Raw genomic sequence first — 8,509 nt, forward strand, 5'->3', positions numbered from 1 at the left:
TGCAAAAAAGGCCTATCTGCAAAGGCTGCCAGGTGTCATGTGTGTACAAGATAGAATGCACAAATGGTCAAATTATCTATGGGGCAGCTATTGCAGATAGGCCTTTTTTGCATTAAACTCTCAAATGTGCATAGAGTTAAAGAGCTTTTCTATTATTTCATGGGTCAAGACAATTATATATAGCGGAATTATTATAAAGCTGTACCATATTTGACCCAATTAGTGCCCCTGTCACTTAAGGCAGTCATATGAGGTATGAGGGGTACTTTTTATATTATCAAGTTCCAAATAGGAATTTGCACACATTTACATTGCATCTTCCATTCATCATCTTGAAAAAGAAGGCCCAATTTTTGGCTCCAATTTGGTTTGGCTTTTGGAACCTTTATATTCATAAGATGCTTGCAAAGAGATTTGCAAGCTTTTTTTATCCATAAGGGTCATACTCAAATTACTGTTCATTGTTGTCATAACATCAAGCTTCCTCTATAGATGAATCCAACGAGCCAAGTCATGGTCAGGATTTGGTCGGCCATGACGGGTCCCCGCATGCACCAAACTGGTGTAGTGACTGCCCAATTGGGTGGATTAAAGCCGCTTAAAATTCGATGTTAGATTCTTTTGTGTTGTACACTGTCATTATTCTTTTGTCTACGTGTAACACAGGTGATAGAATGCAGTTTTAAATACCCTCCAAGGCCGCATCATTTCACATTTTAGGTGAGATGGAGCCGTCGGGGACCCAACTTTGGCAGCCATTAAGGTGTAGGAATGCGTGGAAATGGATTAGTCTATAACAAGGAAATTTGTGTAAATTCCAACTTTGGTTACATACTGGCAAAACAGAGAAATGAAACAAAAATTGAAACAAAAATTGTAATATTGTACAAGTTTCCTTCTCTGCTCACTGGTCATCACTCTGGTCTTGACACAGATGTCAAACATTTTGGGAAAATGAAACAAAAATCACATGATTTTTACAAGTTTCCTTATTTACGGTAATTGATTGAAAGTACTAAGCGATAAGTTGTGCACTTCCTTTTTAAAACATGTGGTTTTTCTGTGAAAATATGGGCCGGAAATATGGTTTTGAGATGTGAAAATATGATTTTGTGTTTTTCAAAGCTGGCAGAGCCACAAGATCTGTTGAATGGGAGTGTTATATTGTTTGAATCATTCACTGGTATCCATAACATGCTCATCTATCAGGGCACAGTTACATACCTGCCAACTGTCCCTATTTAATAGGAACTGTCCCTATTTTTACAGAAACAAATAGCTTAAAAGAGAGCGATTTTACCATGTGTCCCTATTTTTGCAAAAATATGACCAAAGTAAGGTATAGGAAATTCAGGAATGTCCCTATTTTCATATTTTTTCTCCCATTTGACCCTATTTGTGAGGTTTTAGGGTTGGCAGGTATGCAGTTATTTACCCCCAATACATTTGTACATTCATTGAATGACCTTTGAAAATGTGGGTTCAAAAACTCATACTCTGCAACATGAGGTCAAATTTTGCACAATGGTTGTTTTAATTGAGATAATTGAACTATGCCATTGGAATGAGGCCATTGTGGTCCATAGTGATTGGATCTTTACAATGAGGTTTATATTACTTCCCATATTGTTGTGAATTGTGGTTAAAGGGGCATGGTCCAATCTATTCATGTGCTGTTTTCTATCTTACTGAGGTCTACCATTTTATGTTTCCTTGAGTTGTATTGCATCAGCAGTTTTGATATGAGAAGCAAAAACATGTATAACAATGGCCATTTAACAAGGTAACCACAATCCACCATGTTTTTGTCTGAACAAAGCATCTTGGGTAAAATAATTTTCTTATGCACAAAACCAAAATATTTTATTCACTTAACGGTTTCGCCCATCATAGTCGATAGGCATCATCAGAATGATGTTGGTAGATCCTTACTTTTACCAATATCATTCTGATGATGCCTATCGACCATGATAGGCGAAACCATCAAGTGAATAAAATATTTTGGTTTTGTGCATAAGAAAATTATTTTACTGTATATCTACAAACCTGATGAATCTATTTAGTGAAAACATCTTGGGTGATAAATTTTACAGGGGTAACTGGTAATGACTAACAAGAAAAATATGAGCTTTCTTCTGATACCAAAGTTTCACTTTTGATGAAAAAAATGAGGGTCGAGGCTGTTGATCAGGTCAGGGAACTTTAAAAGTTGTAAATGTATTTAAAACGACTGCTTTGCATCTTTGGGATGCACCAGGGGGGTGGAAGATGATGTCAGGGTATTTTTTGACACAGTATTTATTGTCCAGGTGGTTTTTTTTTTAATTTCATGCATTATTGTAATCACAGTTAGGTGGGGAAAAGTTATTTTTTTAGGGACAGCTGGGAAAGTTGTTGTTTGGGGGGGGGGGGCAATGTGGAAGCTTTATTGTTTTGTTTTGTCCAAAAAGTCAGTCAACTGATGTATCTCCTATCATTGCGATACCCAGAAATGTCACTTGCCTGAACTTTACTGAATGAAATATTCTCATGTGATTTACAATGTTAAAGGAGGATTTCGTGATCCTAGCATCCTGTTTTATGACATTTTTCAGTAGATATCCACGAAAAAAAGCTTATTCCCAAAATTTTAGTTGATTCCAATTTTGCGTTTGCGAGTTATGCATGATTATGTGTATTACACTGCTCCATATGCCACTGTTGTAATTTCGTTCTGGTATACCAGAACTAAATTCAAATTTGACGATATTTTTGCTAAACGAATTAATCTGCAAGAAATTTTTTGAAAAAAGTGGGGGATGAGGCTGTGGATCACGAAATACCCTTTTAATACTGTTTTTGAACAATTTCGTGATAATAACTGTGATCGTTGATTGAGCAATGTATTATAGCTATGCTATGCCAAAGCAATGAAATTGGCAAATCTTGGAACATGTTTTCAACCTATTGTGAACCATTATGTAAAACATTTTCTTGGAATAAAAACAAGCAAATAAGGCTGTACAGTTTGTTTAGAGTGGTATGTTTTTGGGAAACACAAACGAGTTATGTAATATGTCTTATTTCAAAAGTTGAAATCTTGTTTCAATATTAATTTTGAGGATACGCTGTTAAAGACCTATTCAGCGATTTGCTCATTCAAAAAAATCATGCAAATTCAGTTTTTTGCATATAATAGAACGTTTCTGTACTGTTTTCCCAAAAGCCGTCTTGGAGCCTATCTTGGGTGTAGTAATCATGTGTTACCCCAGGTCTCCCAAAATTGCCTCCCCTCCCCTTGGTAGTGCCAAAATACTTTTGCCCCCCGACGTGCCAAAAAACCCCCCCCCCCCCCTTATAGGGGCTGGGCAATAATTATGAAAATAAAAATGCTTGCCCCTTTGACCTGCCAAAAATCTTTGCCCCCCCCCGGTAGTTAACCCCGGGGTACACATGATTATTGCACCACCCCTAACACAAAGGTGCCAAAACCTGAATTTTGATGATTTTTTTTTTTTTGAGCAAATCAATGATAAATTAAATATTAAAATATGGCTACTACCGGGGGGCTACTGATCACAGGGCTGTATTTTCTACCATATCCTTGGTATTATAATCCAGGGTATAATAAATAATGTCCATGGCATGGCATAATGGCAAAACATCAATATTTTCATCAACTTGTTGAGCACCGCATCGCTTTTATTGCGCAGCATTCAATTATATTGGATTTGTTCCTGATTAGATCTCAACTTTCCCGATTCAATCAATGGAATTTGTCGATCGGTTGATCATTCGATCTATGCACAGCCCGTTACATGCATGTTACGTCTTAAAATATAACGGTATCCCGTTATAGCACGTGGAGCGCAGCCCCGCCCACCTTTCCTTACAGTAAAGGGTCACTGAAGAAGATAGCTTTTATTTCTTCTCTGGCTCACTGCATGCAGCCTATTCATTATTTGCCTTGTTTTCTCTATGGTGCGATGTTTTACCTTCGGCATTTCGGTTTAAAAGATTACCGTGCTCCAGCAAGCAAATACACTTTATTTTCAACCCATAAAAATAGCAACATTATTATTTACTGCCATGCACCCAAAACAGTATGGGCTTAGCACGGTGGCTCTACCTTCATGTTCTGTTCAAGTGAGTGAGCAGGCCTATTCATGGCAACTCATAAATATTGCGAAACGTTGCGTGAACATTTGTAAAGCGACATAAATTGATTATAGACTTTGGACTACTATCGTTTTGATGAATCACAATTACTGGTATGCAACCAGTCGTGAATAAACGCATGCATTCTGCCGGCCGGTCTGCTGCTAAGTAGCACGCCTTGTAAATGAACTGAATCAGCTCTACCACTACGAAGATTTGAAGATACTCAGTGGAGCAATTTAGCCTTCATCAACGGTATTGTGACCAAACTTGCCTTTACAAGAGTCACAATGTTGCCGCATATACCACCTATATTTCAGCGAGCTTATTTCTCATTTGAAGAGAATTTTGACCATACACAATGGCTAGCATGGTTTGCCGACAATTGGACAATATCACTATGGGCGAGTGCAATATATGTGGTTGTCATATTTAGTTTGCAGAGATATATGAAAGATAGACCTAAATTTGATCTTCGTTCACAACTTTTTCTATGGTCTTTCAGTTTGGCCATATTCAGCGTCATCTGCATGGTACGATTATGGCAAGAATTCATCCTATATTTCCGGGTTTACGGGTTTAAAGGTACCATGTGCGATGCTCATATTGGTTACTCGGGTATCAATGGATTTTGGTCGGTAGTTTTCGTGTTGAGTAAACTCCCGGAACTCGGAGATACTATATTTGTTATCCTTCGCAAGCAAAAACTAATCTTTCTCCATTGGTATCATCACATTACAGTTTTAGTGTATGCATGGTATAGTTACGCACAACTTGTTGCACCCGGACGCTATTTCATCCTCATGAATGCAACGGTGCATGCTATCATGTACTCTTACTACGCACTCAGGGCATCTAAACTAGTTCGAATCCCCGTATGGATCAACATGGTCATTACTTTTCTACAGACATCGCAAATGTTTGTTGGAGTAGTTATTAACTTCTTAGCTCTCTACCATCGATCAAACGGTGATGAATGCTCGACAACAAATGAAAATATAGTTTGGGCATTTCTTATGTACGCTAGTTACTTTGTATTATTTGCACATTATTTCTACCAGGCCTATTTTGGTCCTAAATCCAGAATTCGACAACCTCAAAAGTCAGATGTAAACTCGAATGGAATTATGCATACCAACGGTAAACAGCTTAATGGAGTATACCAGAATGGAACAGCGAACGGCCATGCACCAGTGAAGGTTGATTAAATTAGACAACGCCCACCTTTTCGTATACAAACGCTCTTATCTTAAGTGTCTGTGATAACATAGATTGGCTCTTCCGCAGATTTCGCTAATGCGATGTATAATATATTATATTCTGCATTAAGAATGTACATTTTAATCGTGATACAACGTCAGTCCTTACACGGTACTTTTACTCTGATGAAATGAGAAAAAAATTATTGCATTGCATCCTCACATGGACAGAATTGCAGAAAGATAATTAATTTTAACATCCAGAGCAGCTCGGAGCCGTTACCGCTTATCTAGTGTATCTTCTGATATGCATCATTTGATAGGAAATAATTATGACCCTGGGAAGCAAACACTTACACTCCTGATCTGACAGCGAATATATACCAAACATTTATAACGTATCGGTATTTGAATAATATTTCGAAAAATAAATAATTGTATAATTTATGGTATATAGAGTAAGATATTGATTATTTCACGAGATTATTGTATTGTACATTAATTTATTCCAAGTTAAATACTATTTTATTTTCATATAGAATAATTATTAAATTAAAATTGAATATGATTTTTTTTGTTTAAATATCACGACTAAAGACATTTTGATTTTGATGATTCGACGAAAAACCCAGTAGTCGGTGAGATATGCAAAACGTTCTCATGTGCACTGTTTCAATGTTGATTTATATTTATTTATATATTCCGTTATGCAACATTTTGTTATCATGTTTGAAAGATAGCATGCATTATATTTCACATGCGCCAATTGCACATTTCATTTTGGACATTGAAAATGAAAATTTTATGATTTGCCTTTTGCCGCAAATGAAGCTTTATTATCAATTGCCGAGTGTGCATGATATTATAGCTAATGACGGTAAGGGCAATGATCAATTGTACATGGACCATGAAGAAATTTTCGTGTGTAATATCTAATGTTATGTTTATGTTTATACCAATATATGTATAAGTAACCCCTAAAATGAATAGTTTTTTTTTATGTCAAAAGAGGCCAATCATCATTCCGTTCTGGTATACCAGAACGAAATTCAAATTTCACGATATCTTTGCTAAACAAATTAATCTGCAAGAAATCTTTTGTACATAAACATTATGTAGCCAGAGGTTTCCAGTGGTATAAAAATCTCTAACTTTTTTTTGAGAAAAGTGGGGGGACGAGGCTGTGGATCACGAAATGCCCTTTGAACTTTCCAGTTTTCTTATTGGGGAAGGGATCATGGCCACCCTTTCCCCCCCCCCCTCATTCCGTAGTCACTGATATATTGTATTTAGAGAAACATTTAATGCCGAACATTTGTTGTTTTCATCTTGTTTTGATAGGTTATCTCACAGATTCTGGTCTATTGTCACTTTGTTCAAATATGCACCATGCAATATGCATAGGGCCTATTTTTTCAAGTTATATGATTTGCCTATACAGCCGAAAATGAAGCAATTGTCGTGCCGAGTGTGCATGCATTTAGCCAACGACGGTATTTATGGGCAATGAGCAAAAATTGTACCAAAAATTATTTTCTTGTGTAAAATGTTTTGTTCCCCGTTTTGTTATGTTGCTAGTATTTTTTCCATTCTAGTATTATATTATTATAACCATTTAAAGTATGTGATCCCATTGATGGCCTTACCCACCCAGCCCCCACTCGTAGTTATGTGTAATTGATGACAATTTTTTTTTTTGGGGGGGGGGTTGCCTAAAAATTGTAAAGGGCTTCAAAAAGGAAGCTAGCGGGGACGAGAAACAGTGTGATGCATGTTTTTGATACGAATGTTTGGGTGACGACTTTTCGAGTATCTCAATGACAGGTAGAAAACCGTGATGTGTTACATTGAATCGTAACACCTACCTTTAACCAGTTCAAATGCATACGTCATATTATCTTAACCAATTTTTCATGGTTAATTGCATAGGACAAATGGCTGTATGTTATTTGCAGAGACATTTTTGCGGGATCATGAAATGGTACCAGAACAGCCTATAATGTGTTACTTACTAGCTTACTTACTAGCTTACTTACTAAACCTTTTTGGTCTGAAATGGACATCTCGAAATGCCACGAAGGTATGACCCCCAAGAGAAATGAAAGAGAAAAGATAAAGAATATAAAGTAAAAGGTATATAACATAACAGTATTATATTTTAGGATGTTAATACAAAAACATTGTTCGCATTTTATCTCATTGTTCAGTTTTATAACAAAACAAAGACAAAACAAGAAAAAGAAAAATGCAAAAACAATTACTTTAAAAAAAAAAAAAAATTGTTAAACAATTTTGGAATATGACTGTTGAACATGACCAGAATGCTGAGTATTGTTTACGTATTGGACGTATTGTTTGCAACTTTTTAATACCTTCAACAGATGTTTTAATATAATGATTATTTTTATCATTACGTGATAATATTAAAAAATACACCGATAGATGCCTCGTCGGTGCAATGGTTCGAGATTATTTATATAATTTAAAAATAATGCGGGACCAAATCATTAAAAATAGTACTGCGATTGCTATAAGTAAATAAACAATAAATGTATGTTTTTGCATTTTGTAATATATCTTTTCGATGTGTGCATTTTATGAACGAAATCATGACCCTCATGAGAACTATCTTCTATAAGATTTATTATAATGGCGGAGTACGTGTCACCAATTTTCTATTTATCAAAGAACTCCAGGGAGTTATTAATCGTCAAATATATTATTAATGGTTCAACGAGTTGATTTATTTTGGTGTTGATAATATTTTTGCACTTGGACTTAAACCATAGACCCTGGACGCTGCCAAGGGCAATCCTGGTATGACACTTGGAATAATTATTAGTCGTGTAGCCATCGCTATGGATTTTACCATTAAGCAACATGCACTTATACAGAAAACAGGGTCCTAGGGGATCTACGTACATTCGGCACAGCCACAGCTCATGAGAAAAGGGTTCTAGGAAATTACAAGAACTCAAAAAGTGGTTTTTTTCTGGCATACATAACCTATTTCAAGTTTTTTAATGGGCCCATTCCATGTCAACTCAGGGATGTGCACTGCAGCAGCACCTCTTCAATTTTTTTTTCTTTTTCTGTGTGGTGGTAGATATTGATGAAAGTAAAATCCTGAAAATTTGAGCTTCATACTCCATTTCGTTTTCCCGTGGCATCAA

General features: G+C 36.1%; 1 pseudogene; it reads left to right on the forward strand.

The window, feature by feature from the left end:
- Positions 1-3,966: 3,966 nt before the first annotated feature.
- On the forward strand, positions 3,967-7,900 carry LOC140155460 (very long chain fatty acid elongase 6 pseudogene; annotated as a pseudogene).
- The last annotated feature ends 609 nt before the right edge of the window (positions 7,901-8,509 follow it).

This window comes from Amphiura filiformis, chromosome 6, assembly GCF_039555335.1.
Source record: "Amphiura filiformis chromosome 6, Afil_fr2py, whole genome shotgun sequence".
Classification (NCBI taxonomy): domain Eukaryota; kingdom Metazoa; phylum Echinodermata; class Ophiuroidea; order Amphilepidida; family Amphiuridae; genus Amphiura; species Amphiura filiformis.